Source organism: Ranitomeya imitator, chromosome 1 (genome assembly GCF_032444005.1).
Source record: "Ranitomeya imitator isolate aRanImi1 chromosome 1, aRanImi1.pri, whole genome shotgun sequence".
NCBI lineage: Eukaryota > Metazoa > Chordata > Amphibia > Anura > Dendrobatidae > Ranitomeya > Ranitomeya imitator.
Genome location: NC_091282.1, coordinates 624,393,664 through 624,417,096, shown reverse-complemented (window position 1 = coordinate 624,417,096; position 23,433 = coordinate 624,393,664).

The following is a 23,433-nucleotide window of genomic DNA, read 5'->3' as shown; positions in this document are numbered from 1 at the left end:
CCTGCCGTGCTGGGTATTGTGGTGCCACAGCAGCCTGTAGCACCACAATCCCTGCTAAAAAAAGAAGACAACTAAACGTAAGTTTTATCCCTGATCCCTGCCCAATCCCCGTTCATCCACCCCAATCCCCGTTCATCCACCCCAATCCCCCCTTCCCCCTCTTTTTACCCCCTCCAGCCCCATTTGTGCCGCCTCCGTGCGCACATTTAGTAGCCGCCGAGCGTTTCCTTTTTTTTTTTTTCACCCCCCTTTTGCGCCACCTGACTACAACCGTACGTTTTGATCACTGATCCCTGCCCAATCCCCACTTCCACCCCCATCTCCCTTCCCCCTCTTTTTACCCCCCTTTGCACCTCCTTCCGTGCGCCCATTTAACAGCCGCCGAACGTTGATTGGTGACGTAGTTCACCGATCAACGCTCACTTTTTTTCCCTCACCCCCGTTGCGTCAACTCCGTACACACATTCCGCAGCCGCCAAAGTTTGATAAGTGACGCAGTTCACTTATCAGAGTTTGTGCCTGCCGTTTTCCTTTTTTTTTTTCACCCCCCTTTTGCGCCACCTGACTACAACCGTACGTTTTGATCACTGATCCCTGCCCAATCCCCACTTCCACCCCCATCTCCCTTCCCCCTCTTTTTACCCCCCTTTGCACCTCCTTCCGTGCGCCCATTTAACAGCCGCCGAACGTTGATTGGTGACGCAGTTCACCGATCAACGCTCGCGCTCGCTTTTTTTCCCTCACCCCCGTTGCGCCAACTCCGTACACACATTCCGCAGCCGCCAAAGTTTGATAAGTGACGCAGTTCACTTATCAGAGTTTGTGCCTGCCGTTTTCCTTTTTTTTTTTTTCACCCCCCTTTTGCGCCACCTGACTACAACCGTACGTTTTGATCACTGATCCCTGCCCAATCCCCACTTCCACCCCCATCTCCCTTCCCCCTCTTTTTACCCCCCTTTGCACCTCCTTCCGTGCGCCCATTTAACAGCCGCCGAGCGTTGATTGGTGACGCAGTTCACCGATCAACTCTCGCGCTCGCTTTTTTCCCTTCAGCCTTTTTGCGCAACCTCCGTACACACATCCCGCAGCCGCCAAACTTTGATAAGTGACGCAGTTCTCTTATCAGAGTTTGTGCCTGCCTTTTTTTTTTTTTTACAGGTTTTTCTTCTCCTTTTAGCATTTTCTTTTCAGATAAGTTTGCACAAATCACTATCCCCCCACACATACACATACAGTTATCAATAAAGTGCACCCAATCACCATATTCACACAAAAATGTCCCGCTCGTCCCGTTCGTCCCAACAGCGCTATTCATTGGAGGAGGCATATGCTTTCCTTGCCTCCGACACTGATAGCGAGGGAGAGGATCCCACTTTTCTTCACTTTTCTGATTCTTCATCCTCTTCCTCCTCCTCCTCCTCTTCCTCCTCGGGTCCTGCGGAACCACCACGCAGACGCCCCAGGACAGAAGATGAGGCAGCCCCCACCATTCCTGAACCAGCGCTCCCCACTGCGGAACCCACATGGACCTCGCCCCCCGAAAATTACGAGCCACTGATTCCTGATTTTGTGGCAGAATCAGGAATCAAGTTTGACACCACGGGCCTCACAGAAACAGACTTTTTCAAAGTCTTTTTCTCTGAGGATTTTATTAACCTCATGGTGGAGCAAACTAATTTGTATGCTCGTCAATTTTTGGAGCAAAACCCCGGTACATCATTTTCCAACTGGTCTCCTGTAGACGCAGTTGAAATGATGCAGTTTTGGGGCCTGGTCCTCCACATGGGGATCGTGAAGAAGCCAGAAATGCGGCAATATTGGAGTGTAGATGTTTTATATAACACTCCAGTATTCCGAATGGCCATGGTTCGGAGACGTTTTGAGGCCATCCATAAATTCCTGCATTATTCCGATAATGCACAGTGTCCCGCACGAGATGACCCCAACTTTGACCGTCTGTTCAAAGTTCGGCCGGTCATCGAACACTTCAACAAAAAGTTTTCTGAAGTGTACGTGCCCAAAAGGGACATCTGCGTGGATGAGTCCTTGGTCCATTTTAAGGGGCGGCTCGGATTCCGTCAATACCTGCCCAACAAAAGGGCCAGGTACGGAATCAAACTCTACAAGCTGTGTGAGAGTGCCTCAGGGTACATCCACAGGTTTAGAGTGTATGAAGGGAAGGACAGCAGGATTGAACCCCCTGAGTGTCCTCCTGTCCTGGGAGTGAGTGGGAAGATCGTGTGGGATTTGGTGCACCCACTGCTGGATAAAGGTTATCACCTCTATACTGATAACTTTTATACCAGCATCCCACTCTACAAATCCCTCTCTGCGCGAGGTACCGCAGCCTGCGGTACTGTGCGCAAAAATCAGAGAGGCCTCCCAAAGACGCTACTTCGGCAGATGCTCAGAAAAGGTGAGAGCAAGGCCCAATGTAGCGACCACCTGCTGGTGGTCAAGTACAAGGACAAGAGGGATGTCCTTCTCTTGACCACCATACATGGTGATGGCAGAGCCCTCAGCACTGTACGGGGTACCTCTACACAGGTCTGCAAACCGGACTGTGTACTGGGCTACAACAAAAGAATGGGGGGGGTTGATCTCTCTGATCAACTCCTCCAACCATACAGTGCTTTGAGAAAGGCCAAGGTGTGGTACAAAAAGTTGGCCGTCCACATCGTACAAATGGCAATGCTCAACGCTTTCCTGCTGTTACAATGTGCACGCCACACCGATACGTCGTACCTTCAGTTCCAGGAGGTAGTGGTTAAGGCCCTGATATTTGGTACTCCGGAAGTAGAGGGCCCCAGTACTTCCGGAACTGAAGGTGCTCGTATCGTACCAGGCCAGCATTTTCCGGGGGTGGTCCCGCCAACCGGCAGAAAAGGTAAGCCGCAAAAAAGGTGCCGAGTGTGTTACAAAAGGGGAATACGCAAGGACACCATTTATCAATGCGACACCTGCCCCGAAAAACCTGGCCTGTGTATGAAGGATTGCTTCAGATTGTACCACACCTCCATGCACTACTAATTTACTTTACAAGAAAGCGTACATTAGTTCCAAAAAGGGGGCACATCTAGATAAGTTCCTTGGGGGGGGTCTAGGTTCCAAAATGATGTCACTTGTGGGGTTTTTTTACTGTTTAGGCACATCAGGGGCTCTGCAAACGGAACATGACGACCGCAGACAATTTCTGCATTCCAAAACGTCACAACTTCCCTTTCGAGCCCCAACGTGTGCCTAAACAGTTTTTTCCCACATATGGCGTACCAGCGTAATCAGGACAATTTGGACAACAACTTTTGATGTCCAATTTCTCCTGTTACCTTTGGGAAAATTAAAAATTGGGGACTAAAATATCATTTTTGTGGGAAAAAATAGGATTTTTTATTTTCACGCCTGGGCATTATAAACTTTAGTGAAGCACGTGGGGGTTCAAATTTCTCACCAAACACCTAGATAAGTTCCTTAGGGGGTACAGTTTCCAAAATGGGGTCACTTGTGGGGGGTTTCTACTGTTTAGTCACATCAGGGGCTCTGCAAATGGAACATGATGCCAGCAGAACATTCCATCAAAGTCTGCATTCCAAAACGGCACTACTTCCCTTTCGAGCCCCAACGTGTGCCCAAACAGTAGTTCCTCCCCACATATGGGGTATCAGCGTACTCAGGACAAATTGGACAACAACTTTTGGGTCCAATTTCTCCTGGTACCCTTGGGAAAATTAAAAATTGGGGACTAAAATATCATTTTTGTGGGAAAAAATAGGATTTTTTATTTTCACGCCTGGGCATTATAAACTTTAGTGAAGCACGTGGGGGTTCAAAATTCTCACCACACAACTAGATAAGTTCCTTAGGGGGTACAGTTTCCAAAATGGGGTCACTTGTGGGGGGTTTCTACTGTTTAGTCACATCAGGGGCTCTGCAAATGGAACATGATGCCAGCAGAACATTCCATCAAAGTCTGCATTCCAAAACGTCACTACTTCCCTTTCGAGCCCCAACGTGTGCCCAAACAGTAGTTCCTCCCCACATATGGGGTATCAGCGTACTCAGGACAAATTGGACAACAACTTTTGGGGTCCAATTTCTCCTGGTACCCTTGGGAAAATTAAAAATTGGGGACTAAAATATCATTTTTGTGGGAAAAAATAGGATTTTTTATTTTCATGCCTGGGCATTATAAACTTTAGTGAAGCACGTGGGGGTTCAAAATTCTCACCACACAACTAGATAAGTTCCTTAGGGGGTACAGTTTCCAAAATGGGGTCACTTGTGGGGGGTTTCTACTGTTTAGTCACATCAGGGGCTCTGCAAATGGAACATGATGCCAGCAGAACATTCCATCAAAGTCTGCATTCCAAAACGTCACTACTTCCCTTTCGAGCCCCAACGTGTGCCCAAACAGTAGTTCCTCCCCACATATGGGGTATCAGCGTACTCAGGACAAATTGGACAACAACTTTTGGGGTCCAATTTCTCCTGGTACCCTTGGGAAAATTAAAAATTGGGGACTAAAATATCATTTTTGTAGGAAAAAATAGGATTTTTTATTTTCACGCCTGGGCATTATATACTTTAGTGAAGCACGTGGGGGTTCAAAATTCTCACCACACAACTAGATAAGTTCCTTAGAGGGTCTAGTTTCCAAAATGGGGTCACTTGTGGGGGGTTTCCACTGTTTAGGCACATCATGGGCTCTCCAAACGCGACATGGCGTCCGATCTCAATTCCAGCCAAAGTTAGCTTGAAAAAGTCAAACGGCGCTCCTTTCCTTCTGAGCCCTGCCATGCGCCCAAACAGTGGTCCCCCCCCCCACATATGGGGTATCAGCGTACTCAGGACAAATTGGACAACAACTTTTGGGGTCCAATTTCTCCTTTTACCCTTGAGAAAATAAAAAATTGGGGACTAAACGATCATGTTTGTGGAAAAAATAGGAATTTTTTTTTCACGCCCGGGCGTTATAAACTTTCGTGAATAACTTGGGGGATAAAAGTGCTCATGACACATCTAGATAAGTTCCTTAGGGGGTCTAGTTTCCAAAATGGGGTCATTTGTGGGGGGTTTCCACTGTTTAGGCACATCAGGGGGTCGCCAAACGCGACATGGCGTCCGATCTCAATTCCAGCCAAATTTAGCTTGAAAAAGTCAAACGGCGCTCCTTTCCTTCTGAGCCCTGCCATGCGCCCAAACAGTGGTCCCCCCCACATATGGGGTATCAGCGTACTCAGGAAAAATTGGACAACAACTTTTGGGGTCCAATTTCTCCTTTTACCCTTGAGAAAATAAAAAATTGGGGACTAAACGATCATGTTTGTGGAAAAAATAGGATTTTTTTTTTCACGCCCGGGCGTTATAAACTTTCGTGAAGCACTTGGGGGATAAAAGTGCTCATGACACATCTAGATAAGTTCCTTAGGGGGTCTAGTTTCCAAAATAGGGTCACTTGTGGGGGGTTTCCACTGTTTAGGCACATCAGGGGGTCGCCAAACGCGACATGGCGTCCGATCTCAATTCCAGCCAAATTTAGCTTGAAAAAGTCAAACGGCGCTCCTTTCCTTCTGAGCCCTGCCATGCGCCCAAAAAGTGGTTCCCCCTCACATGTGGGGTATCAGCGTACTCAGGATAAATTGTACAACAACTTTTGAGGTCCATTTTCTCCTTTTACCCTTGAGAAAATAAAAAATTGGGGACTAAACGATCATGTTTGTGGAAAAAATTCGGATTTTTTTTTTTCACGCCCGGGCGTTATAAACTTTCGTGAAGCACTTGGGGGATAAAAGTGCTCATGACACATCTAGATAAGTTCCTTAGGGGGTCTAGTTTCCAAAATGGGGTCATTTGTGGGAGGTTTCCACTGCTAAGGCACATCAGGGGGTCGCCAAACGCGACATGGCGTCCGATCTCAATTCCAGCCAAATTTAGCTTGAAAAAGTCAAACGGCTCTCCTTTCCTTCTGAGCCCTGCCATGCGCCCAAACAGTGGTCCCCCCCACATATGGGGTATCAGCGTACTCAGGACAAATTGGACAACAACTTTTGGGGTCCAATTTCTCCTTTTACCCTTGAGAAAATAAAAAATTGGGGACTAAACGATCATGTTTGTGGAAAAAATAGGATTTTTTTTTTTCACGCCCGGGCGTTATAAACTTTCGTGAAGCACTTGGGGGATAAAAGTGCTCATGACACATCTAGATAAGTTCCTTAGGGGGTCTAGTTTCCAAAATAGGGTCACTTGTGGGGGGTTTCCACTGTTTAGGCACATCAGGGGGTCGCCAAACGCGACATGGCGTCCGATCTCAATTCCAGCCATATTTAGCTTGAAAAAGTCAAACGGCGCTCCTTTCCTTCTGAGCCCTGCCATGCGCCCAAAAAGTGGTTCCCCCTCACATGTGGGGTATCAGCGTACTCAGGATAAATTGGACAACAACTTTTGAGGTCCATTTTCTCTTTTTACCCTTGGGAAATTAAAAAGATTATTGCTGAAAGATCATTTTTGTGACTAAAAAGTAAAATGTTAATTTTTTCCTTCCATGTTGCTTCTGCTGCTGTGAATCACCTGAAGGGTTAATAAACTTCTTGAATGTGGTTTTGAGCACCTTGAGGGGTGCAGTTTTTAGAATGGTGTCGCTTTTGGGTATTTTCTGCCATATAGACCCTTCAAAATGACTTCAAATGTGAGGTGGTCCCTAAAAAAAATGGTTTTGTAAATTTGGTTGTAAAAATGAGAAATTGCTGGTCAAATTTTAACCCTTATAACTTCCTTGAAAAAAAAAGTTTGTTTCAAAAATTGTGCTGATGTAAAGTAGACATGTGGGAAATGTTATTTATTAACTATATTGTGTCACATAACTCTCTGGTTTAACAGAATAAAAATTCAAAGTTGGAAAATTGTGAAATTTTCAAAATTTTCGCCAAATTTCCGTTTTTTTCACAAATAAACGCAAGTTATATCGAAGAAATTTTAGCACTATCATGAAGTACAATATGTTACAAGAAAACAATCTCAGAATCGCTAAGATACGTTGAAGCGTTTCGGAGTTATAACCTCATAAAGGGACAGTGGTCAGAATTGTAAAAATTGGCCTGGTCATTAACGTGCAAACCACCCTTGGGGGTAAAGGGGTTAATAAAATGGTGGTGCTTCTTATAATCCATGCATCTTATTGCTTACCGGGGTGGTGGCTGTGGTGAAGCGGGGTCTCAGCATTGCTGCTGCAGGAGGTGGGTGTTGCCGTAGCACTCTGTCCCATGCTGCCGTGTGCTGCCGCCATGCTGTGTCCCCGAAGCTTGCCATTGCACTCTGTCCCTTGCTGCCGTGTGCTGCCGCCATGCTGTGTCCCCGAAGCTTGCCACTGCACTCTGTCCCTTGCTGCCGGGTGCTGCCGCCATGCTGTGTCCCCGAAGCTTGCCATTGCACTCTGTCCCTTGCTGCCGGGTGCTGCCGCCATGCTGTGTCCCCGAAGCTTGCCATTGCACTCTGTCCCTTGCTGCCGGGTGCTGCCACCATGCTGTGTCCCTGATGCTTGCTGCCACACTCTTTTTTTACTGGGTGCTTCTGCCACGCTGTATCCCTGATGCTTGCTGCTTCGCTCTTTTACCGGGTGATGCTGCCGTGCTGTGTCACCGATGCTTGATGCCATGGTCTGTCTAACGCTGCCGGGTGCTGCCGCTGCTCTCTGTCCCGTGCTGCATGGGGGAGCTCTGCAGTTCCATCCATGCTTTCCTGTTCGTTGGATTCCTTCCGGGAAAATGGCCGCCGGGAGATGGCGCATGCGCAGATGAAGATCTCGGCAACAAGATCTCGGGAGATGAGATTTCAGCACTGAGATCTCATCTCCCGAGACCTCCCGGCGGCCATTTTCCTGGAAAGAATCCACTGCACAGGAAGGCATGGATGGAACTGGAGAGCCCCCCCATGCAGCACGGGACAGAGAGCGGCAGCAAGCACCTGTGACACAGCGCGGCGGCAGCAGCACAGGGGACACAGCGCGGCGGCAGCACAGGGGACACAGCGCGGCGGAAGCAGCACAGGGGACACAGCGCGGCGGCAGCAGCAGCACACGGCAGCATCGGGGATAGTGTGGCGGCAAGCATCGGACACCCGCAGCGGCAGCACCGATAAGGTATGTCCGCATTGTAAGACGCACCCCCTATTTTCCCCCCAAATTTTGGGGGAAAAAAGTGCATCTTACAAAGCGGAAAATACGGTATATTATACTCAAACAGGGGGCAGTCTGGTCCGATGGGTATCGTAGGTCCGGGTCCCAAAACAAATATAAAAATATACAAAAGGCATTGAATGTTCCTGGAGATAAAGTTGGAAGTTCACAAGTTCAAAGATAAAGTACCACTCCAGCGTTTTTGTTTTTTTTAATTACTTCACCACCTCCGATATCAACAATTTATGTTCTATGTGTGCGGTACTTACCGGTCTCAGTTTTTTTAGCATTTCTATCACCAATCCACTTTTCTCTTGGACCACATAATTGCAGTTATGAATAGCTGAATCACTTCAGCGTTTTCTATGTGACCAGAAGTCACTTTCTCGATTTACGTGGATAAATAAGACGTGAGCACAGCTGGAAGGGTGCACAGGTAGGTTCCCACACCGTGTGACATGAATGTGAAAGAACCTGGCACTCAATTTAAATGTATGCAACTTGATATTTTATTGTGTAGTACCAATAAAACGTTTCGGTCTAATCGACCTTCTTCAGTTACTACAAATATGGAAAAAGAGTATAAACAAATGCCATCATATGCAAACAAGAAAAGAACAAAAGGAAAAAAAGGGTGGGGTAAAAAACATGAGGATATAATCTAACAAAAGTATGTACAACATTTAGAGGAAAGGTCATATCAGTGTAATAGAAATTCTCATCATTGGCGTAGGTGCCACAGAATATTCCCATATCTGAATATAAAGTCCATCTTAGTAAAGGAGAAAGAAAATGAGACCTGGCATACCGTACTGATAGGGTTTATGGATGGATCTTGGTGATAATTCAGAATCAATCTGGTTAGAGTTGCTGTAATGAAAAGTGTATGGGGTGCCGTTATAGGGTGATGGTGAAGTCAATAAAGTGCCACTATTGAATAAAGGTTACCTTAGAGGTTAAATACGGCGCTCACTAGTAAAATGGGCTAGGAGCTGTGGACCAAACACAAAAAAGAAGGAAACCCTCCTGAGTCAAAACGCAACATAATGCGGGGTGCTGTAGACTTAAAGCACCTAGGATGGCCTACTGGCATTTATATTGGCACAGCATTTGTGTCTAATACTGTCTGTCTATTTTGTCTGGGTCATATATGCTCTATATTCAAGCTATTATCTGGTGCACACTAATTATTTGTTACATTGGGAGCTCCACCTTTATCATAATGGCCATAATGACAACATGCCTATAGAGTAGTTATTGTATTTCCATCAACAGAGCAGCTGCATATCTAACATATTTATGTAAAAATATTTTATGTCATCTATATGGTATTTGCCGTATTATATGTGTATATATTTCTTGGAACAAGGTTTTTTGGTCTTGGGGGGCATACCCCACTTGGGGTATGTACCACTTTGGTTTTTAAATTGTTTGGTGTGTCCTTTTTGACCATAATAAAATTTATTAGTGTATTTATATTTTTGGGGGGTGATCCCTGGTTCTTTGTATGTTTCTTTTCTTCTTTGACATGGCTCTTGTTTGACATACTCCAGGTGGATCCCAGTTTTGTTATGGAACAATGGTGCCCTCCACCCTTCCTGCTTCATGTGTCTTAATATACAAGTAAAAAAAACACGTTTAATCTGTACTCACCTTCTATGTAAATCTTTGGCTTTCAGTCATGTGGGTGGTGCTGGATATTGGTTCAGTCATAAAACTCTTCCCAGTAGTCTTGTCCACTGCAGTTTGATGGTTGGGCTGTGATGCCCTGACATGTAGCTCCCTGAAGAAATCCCACAACTTTGCGTTGACTGCCAGCTTGAAGACTGAATCAACATACAGCGTCACCCACATTATTGGAAGCCCAAGCCCAATAAAACGTGTCAGAAAGACCTGCATTTTCAGTGTCAGTTTTATTCATGAACTACTTCTGGACCGCCCATAGACAATAAAACTCTGCAGTTGCATTTTAAAACGTGCTAGAGCATCTGTAAGACATCATGCCGCTATGAGATGGGAAATCAGCTGTCAAATATGGATTCTGCATAGAGAAGCAGAGATGGTCATGTAATCACAGGGAGCAAGGAGGGAGCATGAGTTGCCAGGTTCTAGGAGATGAAGTGAGCTCTAAACTGCACCCTGAAGGCTGAGTTTCCACTGTAACTTTGGCTAATATACCAGCCCTGATTACAGAGGAAATCAGATTTTATAAAAAATAAAAAAAAAAGTGTTACAATGTAGAAACGCCACTGGGCAATATACTACGTGACTGGCCAATATACTACCTGACTGGCCAATATACTACCTGACTGGCCAATATACTACCTGACTGGCCAATATACTACGTGACTGGCCAATATACTACGTAACTGGCCAATATACTACGTGACTGGCCAATATACTACGTGACTGGCCAATATACTACGTGACTGGCCAATATACTACGTGACTGGCCAATATACTACGTAAATGGCCAATATACTACGTGACTGGCCAATATACTACGTGACTGGCCAATATACTACTTCCTTAGGGGGTCTACTTTCCAAAATGGTGTCACTTGTGGGGGGTTTCAATGTTTAGGCACATCAGGGGCTCTCCAAACGCAACATTGTGTCCCATCTCGATTCCATTTCATTGAAAAGTCAAATGGCGCTCCTTCGCTTCCGAGCTCTGTCATGCGCCCAAACAGTTATTTAACCCCACATATGGGGTATCGGTGTACTCAGGACAAATTGTACAACAACTTTTGGGGTCCATTTTCTCCTGTTACCCTTGGTAAAATAAAACAAAATGGAGCTGAAGTAAATTTTTTGTGAAAAAAAGTTAAATGTTCATTTTTATTTAAACATTCCAAAAATTCCTGTGAAGCACCAGAAGGGTTAATAAACTTCTTGAATATGGTTTTGAGCACCTTGAGGGGTGCAGTTTTTAGAATGGTGTCACTCTTGGGTATTTTCTATCATATAGACCCCTCAAAATGACTTCAAATGAGATGTGGTCCCTAAAAAAAAATGGTGTTGTAAAAGTGAGAAATTGCTGGTCAACTTTTAACCTTTATAACTCCCTAACAAAAAAAAAATTTTGCTTCCAAAATTGTGCCGATGTAAAGTAGACATGTGGGAAATGTTACTTATTAAGTATTTTGTGTGACATCTCTCTGTGATTTAATTGCATAAAAATTCTAAGTTGGAAAATTGCGAAATTTTCAAAATTTTCGCCAAATTTCTGTTTTTTTCACAAATAAACGCGGGTAATATCAAAGAAATATTACCACTATCATGAAGTACAATATGTCACGAGAAAACAATGTCAGAATCACTGGGATCCGTTGAAGCATTCCAGAGTTATAACCTCATAAAGGGACAGTGGTCAGAATTGTAAAAATTGGCCCGGTCATTAACGTGCAAACCACCTTTGGGTGTAAAGGGGTTAAAAGGGCTGCACTTAGCTTTACCTACCCGTGCCTCTAGAGCACTCCCTTTTCCCGCTGCTGTGCCACCGGAGCACATCCTTTTCCCGTTGGCGTGCCACCGGAGCACATCCTTTTCCCATTGGCGTGCCACCGGAGCACACCCTTTTCCCGTTGGCGTGCCACCGGAGCACATTTTTCCCGTTGGCGTGCCACCGGAGCACACCCTTTTCCCGTTGGCGTGCCACCAGAGCACACCCTTGGCGTGTCACCAGAACACATCCTTTTTCCCGTTGGTATGCCACCAGAGCACACTTTTATACGTTGGCGTGCCACCGAAGCACACCTTTTTCCCGATGGCATGCCACCGGAGCAAACCCTTTTCCGTTGGCGTGCCAGCGGAGCACACCATTTCCCGTTGGCCTGCCAGCAGAGCACACCATTTCCCGTTGGCGTGCCACCGGAGCACACCATTTCCCGTTGGCGTGCCACCGGAGCACACCATTTCCCGTTGGCGTGCCACCGGAGCACACCATTACCCGTTGGCCCGCCAGAAGGGCCCAATACTTGGCCTTTTTGCTTACCAGCGGAGGCGACCATCTTGGGCATTTCAGCCTGACACCGGGGTGCATTCTTTGACCTTTTTAATTACCAGCGTGGAGCCCATCTTGGGCCTCACATAATACTCCATTTAATACATATGGGCCCTACATAGCCCTCAATTTAATAAAATGGGCCCCACAGAGCCCTCCATTTAACATAATTGACCCCACATAGCCCTCCATTTAACCCCTTAAGCCCCGAGGGTGGTTTGAACGTTAATGACCGGGACAATTTTTACAATTCTGACCACTGTCCCTTTATGAGGTTATAACTCTGGAACGCTTCAACGGATCTTGGCGATTCTGACGTGATATATTGTACTTCATGATAGTTGTCAAATTTCTTTGATATTACCTGCGTTTATTTGTGAAAAAAACGGAAATTTGGCGAAAATTTTGAAAATTTTGCAATTTTCCAACTTTGAATTTGTATGCCCTTAAATCACAGAGATATGTCACACAAAATAATTAATAAGTAACATTTCCCACATGTCTACTTTACATCAGCACAATTTTGGAACCAACATTTTTTTTGTTAGGGAGTTATAAGGGTTAAAAGTTGACCAGCAATTTCTCATTTTTACAACACCAATATTTTGTAGGGACTACATGACATTTGAAGTCATTTTGAGGGGTCTATATGATAGAAAATACCCAAGAGTGACACCATTTTAAAAACTGCACCCCTCAAGGTGCTCAAAACCACATTCAAGAAGTTTATTAACCCATCAGGTGTTTCACAGGCATTTTTGGAATGTTTAAATAAAAATTAACATTTAACTTTTTTTCATAAACAATTTACTTCAGCTTCAATTTGTTTTATTTTACCAAGGGTAACAGGAGAAAATGGACCCCAAAAGTTGTTATACAATTTGTCCTGAGTACGCTGATACCCCATATGTGGGGGTAAACCACTGTTTGGGCGCATGGCAGAGCTCGGAAGGGAAGGAGCGCCATTTGACTTTTCAATGCAAAATTGACTGGAAATGAGATGGGATGCCATGTTGCGTTTGGAGAGCCACTGATGTGCCAAAATATTGAAACCCCCCACAAGTGACACCATTTTGGAAAGTAGACCCCCTAAGAAACTTATCTAGATGTGTGGTGAGCACTTTGACCCACCAAGTGCTTCACAGAAGTTTATAATGCAGAGCCGTAAAAATAAAAAATCATATTTTTTCACAAAAATGATCTTTTTGCCCCCAATTTTTTATTTTCCCAAGGATAAGAGAAGAAATTGGACCCCAAAAGTTGTTGTGCAATTTGTCCTGAATACGCTGATACCCCATATGTGGGTGTAAACCACTGTTTGGGCGCATGGCAGAGCTCAGAAGGGAAGGAGTGCCATTTGACTTTTCAATCCAAAATTGACTGGAATTCAGATGGGACACCATGTCGCGTTTGGAGAGCTCCTGATGTACCTAAACATTAAAATCCCCCACAAGTGACACCATTTTGGAAAGTAGACCCCCTAAGGAACTTATTTATGTGTTTTGAGAGCTTTAAACCCCCAAGTGTTTCACTACAGTTTATAATGCAGAGCCGTGAAAATAATTTTTTTTTTTTCACAAAAATGATTTTTTTAGCCCCCAGTTTTGAATTTTCACAAGGGTAACAGGATAAATTGGACCCCAAAAGTTGTTGTACAATTTGTCCTGAGTACGCTGATACCCCACATGTGGGGGGGAACCACTGTTTGGGCGCATGGCAGAGCTCGGAAGGGAAGGAGCGCCATTTGGAATGCAGACTTAGATGGATTGGTCTGCAGGCGTCATGTTGCATTTGCAGAGCCCCTGATGTACCCAAACAGTAGAAACCCCCCACAAGTGACCCTATATTGGAAACTAGACCCTCCAAGGAACTTATCTAGATGTGTTGTGAGAACTTTGAACCCCCAAGTTTTTCACTACAGTTTATAACGGAGCTGTGAAAATAAAAAATCTTTTTTTTCCCACAAAAATGATTTTTAGCCCCCCAAATTTTTATTTTCCCAAGTGTAACAAGAGAACTTGGACCCCAAAGGTGTTGTCCAATTTGTCCCGAGTACGCTGATACCCCATATGTGGGAATAAACCCCTGTTTGGGCATACGGGAGAGCTCGGAAGGGAAGGAGCACTGTTTTACTTTTTCAACGCAGAATTGGCTGGAATTGAGATCGAACGCCATGCCGCGTTTGGAGAGCCCCTGATATGCCTAAACAGTGGAAACCCCCAATTCTAACTGAAACCCTAATCCAAACATACCCCTAACCCTAATCCCAACAGTAACCCTAACCACACCCCTGACCCTGACACACCCCTAACTCTAATCCAAACCCTAATCCCAACCGTAAATGTAATCCAAACCCTAACACTAACTTTAGCCAACCCTAACCCTAACTTTATCCCCAACCCTAACCCTAACTTTAGCCCCAACCCTAACCCTAACTTTAGCTCCAACCCTAGCCCTAACCCTAGCGTGAAAATGAAAACATGTTTTCCCTAAGGGGGTGATGAAGGGGTTTTTGATTTACTTTTATTGCGTTTTTTATACCCGATTTTTATGATTGGCAGCTGTCACACACTAAAAGACGCTTTTTATAGCAAAAAAAGGTTTTGCGTCTCCACATTTTGAGGCTTATAATTTTTCCATATTTTGGTCCACAGAGTCATGTGAGGTCTTGTTTTTTGCGGGACGAGTTTACGTTTTTATTGGTAACATTTTCTGACACGTGACATTTTTTGATCACTTTTTATTCCGATTTTTGTGAGGCAGAATGACCAAAAAACAGCTATTCATGAATTTCTTTTGGGGGAGGCGTTTATACCGTTCCGCATTTGGTAAAATGGATAAAGCAGTTTTATTCTTCGGGTCAGTACGTTTACAGCGATACCCCATTTATATCATTTTTTTATGTTTTGGCGCTTTTATACGATACAAACTATTTTATAGAAAAAACAATTATTTTGGCATCGCTTTAATCTCATGACTAACTTTTTTATTTTTTTGCTGATGATGCTGTATGGCGGCTCGTTCTTTGCGGGACAAGATGACGTTTTCAGAAGTACCATGGTTATTTATATCTGTCTTTTTGATCGCGTGTTATTCCACTTTTTGTTCGGCGGTATGATAAAGCGTCGGGTTTTTTTTTCTTACGGTGTTTACTGAAGGGGTTAACTAGTAGGACAGTTTTATAGGTTGGGTCGTTACGGACGCGGCGATACTAAATATGTGTACTTTTATTGTTTTTTTTTTATTTAAAGAAATGTATTTATGGGAATAATATTTTTTTTTCTTTATTTAGGGTTTTTTTTTTTTTTAATACATGTGGAAATTTTTTTTTTTAACTTTTTGACTTTGCCCCAGGGGGGGACATCACAGATCGGTTATCTGACAGGTTGCACAGCACTCTGTCAGATCACCGATCTGACTTACAGGGCTGCAGGCTTACCAAGCGCCTGCTCTGAGCAGGCACTTGGTAAGCCACCTCCCTCCCTGCAGGACCCGGATGCCGCGGCCATCTTGGATCCGGGCCTGCTGCAGGGAGGGAGGTAAGGAGACCCTCGGAGCAACGCGATCACATTGCGTTGCTGCGGGGGTCTCATGGAAGCCCGCAGGGAGCCCCCTCCCTGTGGGATGCTTCCCTATACCGCCGGCACATCGTGATCATGTTTGATCGTGGTGTGCCGGGGGTTAATGTGCCGGGGCGGTCCGAGACCGCTCGTGGCACATAGTGCCGGATGTCAGCTGCGATAGGCCGATCGCATATGACATACTATCCCGTCACTGGGAATTAAGTCCCAGGGCACCTTGACGGGATAGTACGTCATACGGGATTAAGGGGTTAATATAATGGGCCCCGCATAGCTCTCCATTTGATATAAGGGGTCCCATATAGTACTTTTATTATAAGGCACCCCACATAGCCTTCCATTTAATATATGGGGCCCCCATATAGCCTTCCATTTAATATATGGGGCCCCCATATAGCCCTCCATTTAATATATGGGGCCCCATTTAGACATCCATTTAATATACGGGAGCCCCCACATAGCCCTTCATTTAATATCTGCGGGCCTCCACATAGCCCTCAATTTAATACATGGGGACCACACACACAGCACACCATTTAATAAATGGAAGCCCCACATAGCCCTCCATTTAATATATGGGGGCCCCACATAGCCCGGTTTGTGGGAACGCAGCGACGTACATATACTGCGCATGTCAGCAAGGGATTAATATGAGTTCCCATTGGTTTTCCATATAGTTAAAAGTGCTGCACTTAGCCTTCCCTTACCCGTGCCTCCAGAGAGCACTCCCATTTCCCGTTGGTATGCCACCTGAAGCACATTCTTTTCCCATTGGCGTACCACTGGAGAACACCCTTTTCTCGTTGGAGTTTCAAAGGAGCACACCCTTTTTCTGCTGGCATGTCACTGGAGCACACCCTTTTCCCGTTGGCGTGTCACCGCCACACACCCTTTTCTGTTGTGAATTCTGTGGCTGAGTTCACTTCTGTGGTCACAAGTGGTATTGCAGTCTCTGGGCTTCCTCCCTCAGGTGTTTTGGTGAGCTCGTTGGCTGCCTTGCTATTTAGCTCCACCTGAGTCTGTCTTCCTTGCTCCTTGTCAATGTTCCAGTGTTGGATCTGAGCTACTGCATCTTTCCTTGGGCCTGCTGCTCTGCTAGATAAGTGCTTCTAGTTTGTTTTCTGTTTTTTCTGTCCAGCTTGCTATTAACTTTTGCTGGAAGCTCTGAGAAGCAAAGGGGTGCACCGCCGTGCTGTTAGTTCGGCACGGTGGGTCTTTTTGCCCCTTTGCGTGGTTTTCGTTTTAGGGTTTTTGTAGACTGCATAGTTCTCTTTGCTATCCTCGCTCTGTCTAGAATATCGGGCCTCACTTTGCTGAATCTATTTCATTCCTACGTTTGTCTTTTCATCTTGCTAACAGTCATTATATGTGGGGGGCTGCCTATTCCTTTGGGGTATTTCTCTGAGGCAAGTCAGGCTTGTATTTCTATCTTCAGGCTAGTCAGCTCCTCAGGCAGTGCCGAGTTGCATAGGTAGTGATAGGCGCAATCCACTGCTGCTTATAGTTGTGTGAGAATAGATCAGGTACTGCAGTCTACAGAGATTCCACGTCTCAGAGCTCGTCCTATTGTTTTTGGTAATTGCCAGATCTCTGTATGTGCGCTGATTACTGCACGCTGTGTTGCCTGATTGCCAGCCATAACAGTACAAGGAGCCACACCAATGATTCCCAATAGAGGGAAAAAAGAAATCCTGACATCATTTTTTTTTCTTAGCTCTGTCTTCAGTCGTTTTTTTCCCCTAGACATTAGAGTGCTTCAGGACACAGCTGTGGACATGGATATTCAGGCTCTGTGCTCCTCAATGGATAATCTCGTTGTAAATGTACAAAAGATTCAAGATACTATTGATCAGAAATCGATGCTAGAACCAAGAATTCCGATTCCTGATTTGTTTTTTGGTGACAGAACTAAGTTCCTGAGCTTCAGAAATAATTGTAAGCTATTTTTGGCCTTGAAACCTCATTCTTCTGGTAATCCTATTCAACAGGTTTTGATTATTATTTCTTTTTTGCGCGGCGACCCACAGGACTGGGCGTTTTCTCTTGCACCAGGAGATTCTGCATTGAGTAATGTTGATGCATTTTTCCAGGCGCTGGGATTGCTTTACGATGAGCCTAATTCAGTGGATCAGGCTGAGAAAAATCTGCTGGCTTTATGCCAGGGTCAGGATGATGTAGAAGTATATTGTCAGAAATTTAGGAAGTGGTCAGTACTCACTCTGTGGAATGAATCTGCACTAGCGGCTTTGTTCAGAAAGGGTCTCTCTGAAGCTCTTAAGGATGTAATGGGGGGATTTCCTATGCCTGCTGGTTTGAATGAGTCTATGTCCTTGGCCATTCAGATCGGTCGTCGCTTGCGCGAGCGTAAATCTGTGCACCATCTGGCGGTATTGTCTGAGAGTAAACCTGAGCCTATGCAGTGCGACAGGACTATGACTAAAGTAGAACGGCAAGAACACAGACGTCTGAACAGACTGTGTTTCTATTGTGGTGATTCTACTCATGCTATTTCTAATTGTCCTAAACGCACTAGGCGGTTCGATAGCTCTGCCGTTATTGGTACTGTACAGTCCAAATTCCTTTTGTCCATTACCTTAATGTGCTCTTTGTCATCGTATTCTGTCATGGCGTTTGTGGATTCAGGCGCTGCCCTGAATCTGATGGATTTGGATTATGCTAAACGTTGTGGATTTTTCTTGGAGCCTTTGCGGTGTCCTATTCCGTTGAGAGGAATTGATGCTACACCTTTGGCCAAGAATAAGCCTCAGTACTGGGCCCAGCTGACCATGTGCATGGCTCCTGCACATCAGGAAGTTGTTCGCTTTCTGGTACTGCATAATTTGCATGATGTGGTCGTGTTGGGGTTGCCATGGCTACAAACCCATAATCCAGTATTGGATTGGAACTCTATGTCGGTAACCAGCTGGGGTTGTCAGGGAGTACATGGTGATGTTCCATTTTTGTCTATTTCGTCATCCATTCCTTCTGACATCCCAGAGTTCTTGTCGGACTTTCAGGATGTATTTGAAGAGTCCAAGTCTGATGCCCTACCTCCGCATAGGAATTGTGATTGTGCTATCGATTTGATTCCTGGTAGTAAATTCCCTAAGGGTCGTTTATTTAATTTGTCCGTACCTGAACACACCGCTATGCGCAGTTATGTGAAGGAGTCCCTGGAGAAGGGACATATTCGCCCATCGTCGTCACCATTGGGAGCAGGGTTCTTTTTTGTAGCCAAGAAGGATGGTTCGCTGAGACGGTGTATTGATTACCGCCTTCTTAATAAGATCACTGTTAAGTTTCAGTATCCCTTGCCATTGATTTCTGACTTGTTTGCTCGGATTAAGGGGGCTAGTTGGTTTACTAAGATTGATCTTCGTGGTGCGTATAATCTGGTGAGAATCAGGCAGGGAGATGAATGGAAAACGGCATTTAATACGCCCGAGGGTCATTTTGAGTATCTGGTGATGCCGTTCGGACTTGCCAATGCTCCATCTGTTTTTCAGTCTTTTATGCATGACATTTTCCGTGAGTATCTGGATAAATTCTTGATTGTTTACTTGGATGACATTTTGATCTTCTCAGATGATTGGGAGTCTCATGTGAAGCAAGTCAGAATGGTTTTCCAGGTACTGCGTGCTAATTCCTTGTTCGTGAAGGGATCAAAGTGTCTCTTCGGTGTGCAGAAAGTTTCATTTTTGGGGTTCATCTTTTCCCCTTCTACTATCGAGATGGATCCGGTTAAGGTTCAGGCCATCCAGGATTGGACTCAGCCGACATCTCTAAAAAGTCTGCAGAAATTCCTGGGCTTTGCTAATTTTTATCGTCGCTTCATCTGTAATTTTTCTAGCATTGCCAGACCATTGACCGATTTGACCAAGAAGGGTGCTGATTTGGTTAATTGGTCTTCTGCTGCCGTGGAAGCTTTTCAGGAGTTGAAGCATCGTTTTTGCTGTGCCCCTGTGTTGTGTCAACCTGATGTTTCTCTTCCGTTCCAGGTCGAGGTTGATGCTTCTGAGATTGGTGCAGGGGCGGTTTTGTCACAGAGAGGTTCTGGTTGCTCAGTGTTCAAACCATGTGCTTTCTTTTCCAGGAAATTTTCTGCTGCTGAGCGTAATTATGATGTGGGCAACCGAGAGTTGCTGGCCATGAAGTGGGCATTCGAGGAGTGGCGTCATTGGCTTGAGGGTGCTAAGCATCGCGTGGTGGTATTGACTGATCATAAGAACCTTACTTATCTTGAGTCTGCCAAGCGCTTGAATCCTAGACAGGCCCGTTGGTCGTTATTTTTTGCTCGTTTTGATTTTGTGATTTCATACCTTCCGGGCTCTAAAAATGTGAAGGCGGATGCTCTGTCTAGGAGTTTTGTGCCCGACTCTCCGGGGTTATCTGAGCCGGCGAGTATCCTCAAGGAAGGAGTCATTGTGTCTGCCATCTCCCCTGATTTGCGGAGAGTGTTGCAGAAATTTCAGGCTAATAAACCTGATCGTTGTCCGGCCGAGAAACTGTTCGTCCCTGATAGGTGGACTAGTAAAGTTATCTCTGAACTTCATTGTTCGGTGCTGGCCGGTCATCCAGGAATCTTTGGTACCAGGGAGTTGGTTGCTAGATCCTTCTGGTGGCCATCTCTGTCACGGGATGTGCGTGCTTTTGTGCAGTCCTGTGGAATTTGTGCTAGGGCTAAGCCCTGCTGTTCACGTGCCAGTGGGTTGCTTTTGCCCTTGCCGGTCCCGAAGAGGCCTTGGACACATATTTCGATGGATTTCATTTCTGACCTTCCCGTTTCTCAAAAAATGTCGGTCATTTGGGTGGTCTGTGATCGCTTTTCTAAAATGGTCCATCTGGTGCCCTTGGTTAAATTGCCTTCCTCCTCTGATTTGGTGCCTTTGTTCTTCCAGCATGTGGTTCGTTTACATGGCATTCCTGAGAATATTGTTTCTGACAGAGGTTCCCAGTTTGTCTCGAGGTTCTGGCGAGCCTTTTGTGGTAGGATGGGCATTGACCTATCTTTCTCCTCGGCCTTCCATCCTCAGACTAATGGCCAGACCGAACGAACCAATCAGACCTTGGAAACATATCTGAGATGTTTTGTTTCCGCTGACCAGGATGATTGGGTGTCATTTTTGCCGTTGGCTGAGTTCGCCCTTAATAATCGGGCCAGCTCGGCTACCTTGGTCTCTCCATTTTTCTGCAATTCTGGGTTCCATCCTCGTTTCTCTTCAGGACAGGTTGAGTCTTCGGACTGTCCTGGTGTGGATTCTGTGGTGGACAGGTTGCAGCAGATCTGGACTCAGGTAGTGGACAATTTGACCTTGTCCCAGGAGAAGGCTCAGCTTTTCGCTAATCGCAGACGCCGTGTGGGACCCCGACTTCGTGTTGGGGATCTGGTTTGGTTATCTTCTCGTCATATTCCTATGAAGGTTTCCTCTCCTAAATTTAAACCTCGTTTTATTGGTCCGTATAGGATTTCTGATATTCTCAATCCGGTGTCTTTTCGTCTGACCCTCCCAGACTCCTTTTCCATACATAATGTATTCCATAGGTCGTTGTTGAGGAGATACGTGGCACCTATGGTTCCATCTGTGGAGCCTCCTGCCCCTGTTTTGGTGGAGGGGGAATTGGAGTATATTGTGGAGAAGATTTTGGATTCTCGTGTCTCTAGACGGAAACTCCAGTATCTGGTCAAATGGAAGGGTTATGCTCAGGAAGATAATTCCTGGGTTTTTGCCTCTGATGTCCATGCCCCAGATCTTGTTCGTGCCTTTCATGTGGCTCATCCTGGTCGGCCTGGGGGTTCTGGTGAGGGTTCGGTGACCCCTCCTCAAGGGGGGGGTACTGTTGTGAATTCTGTGGCTGAGTTCACTTCTGTGGTCACAAGTGGTATTGCAGTCTCTGGGCTTCCTCCCTCAGGTGTTTTGGTGAGCTCGTTGGCTGCCTTGCTATTTAGCTCCACCTGAGTCTGTCTTCCTTGCTCCTTGTCAATGTTCCAGTGTTGGATCTGAGCTACTGCATCTTTCCTTGGGCCTGCTGCTCTGCTAGATAAGTGCTTCTAGTTTGTTTTCTGTTTTTTCTGTCCAGCTTGCTATTAACTTTTGCTGGAAGCTCTGAGAAGCAAAGGGGTGCACCGCCGTGCTGTTAGTTCGGCACGGTGGGTCTTTTTGCCCCTTTGCGTGGTTTTCGTTTTAGGGTTTTTGTAGACTGCATAGTTCTCTTTGCTATCCTCGCTCTGTCTAGAATATCGGGCCTCACTTTGCTGAATCTATTTCATTCCTACGTTTGTCTGTTCATCTTGCTAACAGTCATTATATGTGGGGGGCTGCCTATTCCTTTGGGGTATTTCTCTGAGGCAAGTCAGGCTTGTATTTCTATCTTCAGGCTAGTCAGCTCCTCAGGCAGTGCCGAGTTGCATAGGTAGTGATAGGCGCAATCCACTGCTGCTTATAGTTGTGTGAGGATAGATCAGGTACTGCAGTCTACAGAGATTCCACGTCTCAGAGCTCGTCCTATTGTTTTTGGTTATTGCCAGATCTCTGTATGTGCGCTGATTACTGCACGCTGTGTTGCCTGATTGCCAGCCATAACACTTTTCCTGTTGGCGTGGCAGCAGAGCACACCCTTTTCCGTTGGCGTGCCAGCAGAGCACACCATTTCCCGTTGGCCCACCAGAAGGGCCCAATACTTGGCCTTTTTGCTTACCACCGGAGGCGCCCATCTTGGGCTTATCAGCCTGACACCGGGGCGCTCTCTGGCCTGTTTGCCTACCACCGGGGCACCCATCTTTGGGCTTTTTATTCTGCCACCAGAGTGCATTCTCTGACCTCTTTATTTACCAGCATGGCCCACATCTTTGGCTTTGTAGCCTGCCACTGGGGTGCATCCATTGGCCTTATTGCCTACCACCAGGGCATCCATCTTGGGCTTTTTACCCTGTAACCGGGGTACACGATCTGGCCCTTTTGCTTACTACCGGGACACCCATCTTGGGCATTTTAGCTTGCTACTGTGGTGCATTTTTTTCAGCCTTTTCGCTGCCCCTCCTGAGCATTTTAGCTTGCTAACGGGGTGCACTTTTTGACCTTTATGCTGCCCTTCTTGGGCATTTTAGCTTGGTAACAGGGTGCACTTTCTGCCTACCACCGGGGCACCCATTTTGGGCTTTTTATTCTGCCACCGGGGTGTGCCATCTGGCCTCTTGCTTACCACCGGTGCACCCATCTTGGGCATTTTAGCTTGCTACGGGGGTACATTTTTTGGTCTTTTTGCTTACCACCGGGCTGCCCTTCCTGGGCGTTTTAGCTTGGTACCTGGGTGCAATTTTCTGCCTTCCAGCAGGGCAGTCATCTTGGGCTTTTTATTCTGCCACCGGGGTACATTCTCTGACCTTTTTATTTACCAAGGGGGTGCCCATCTTTGGCTTTTTAGCCTGCCACTGGGGTGCACTCATTGCCCTTATTGCTTACCACCAGGGAGCCCATCTTGGGCTATTTATTCTGCCACAGGGGTGAATCTTTGACTTTTCTCGTTTACCAGTGGTGTTCCCATCTTGTAATCACGGGCTTGTACCTCTGTTCTGGCTACCTAATAAAGGGAGACATAAGTTTTGCGCTGATTTATTCCTACTTGTTTTCTGTTACAAGAAATATCATTTCATGTCTATACGGGAAATTTAATCAACTGCTT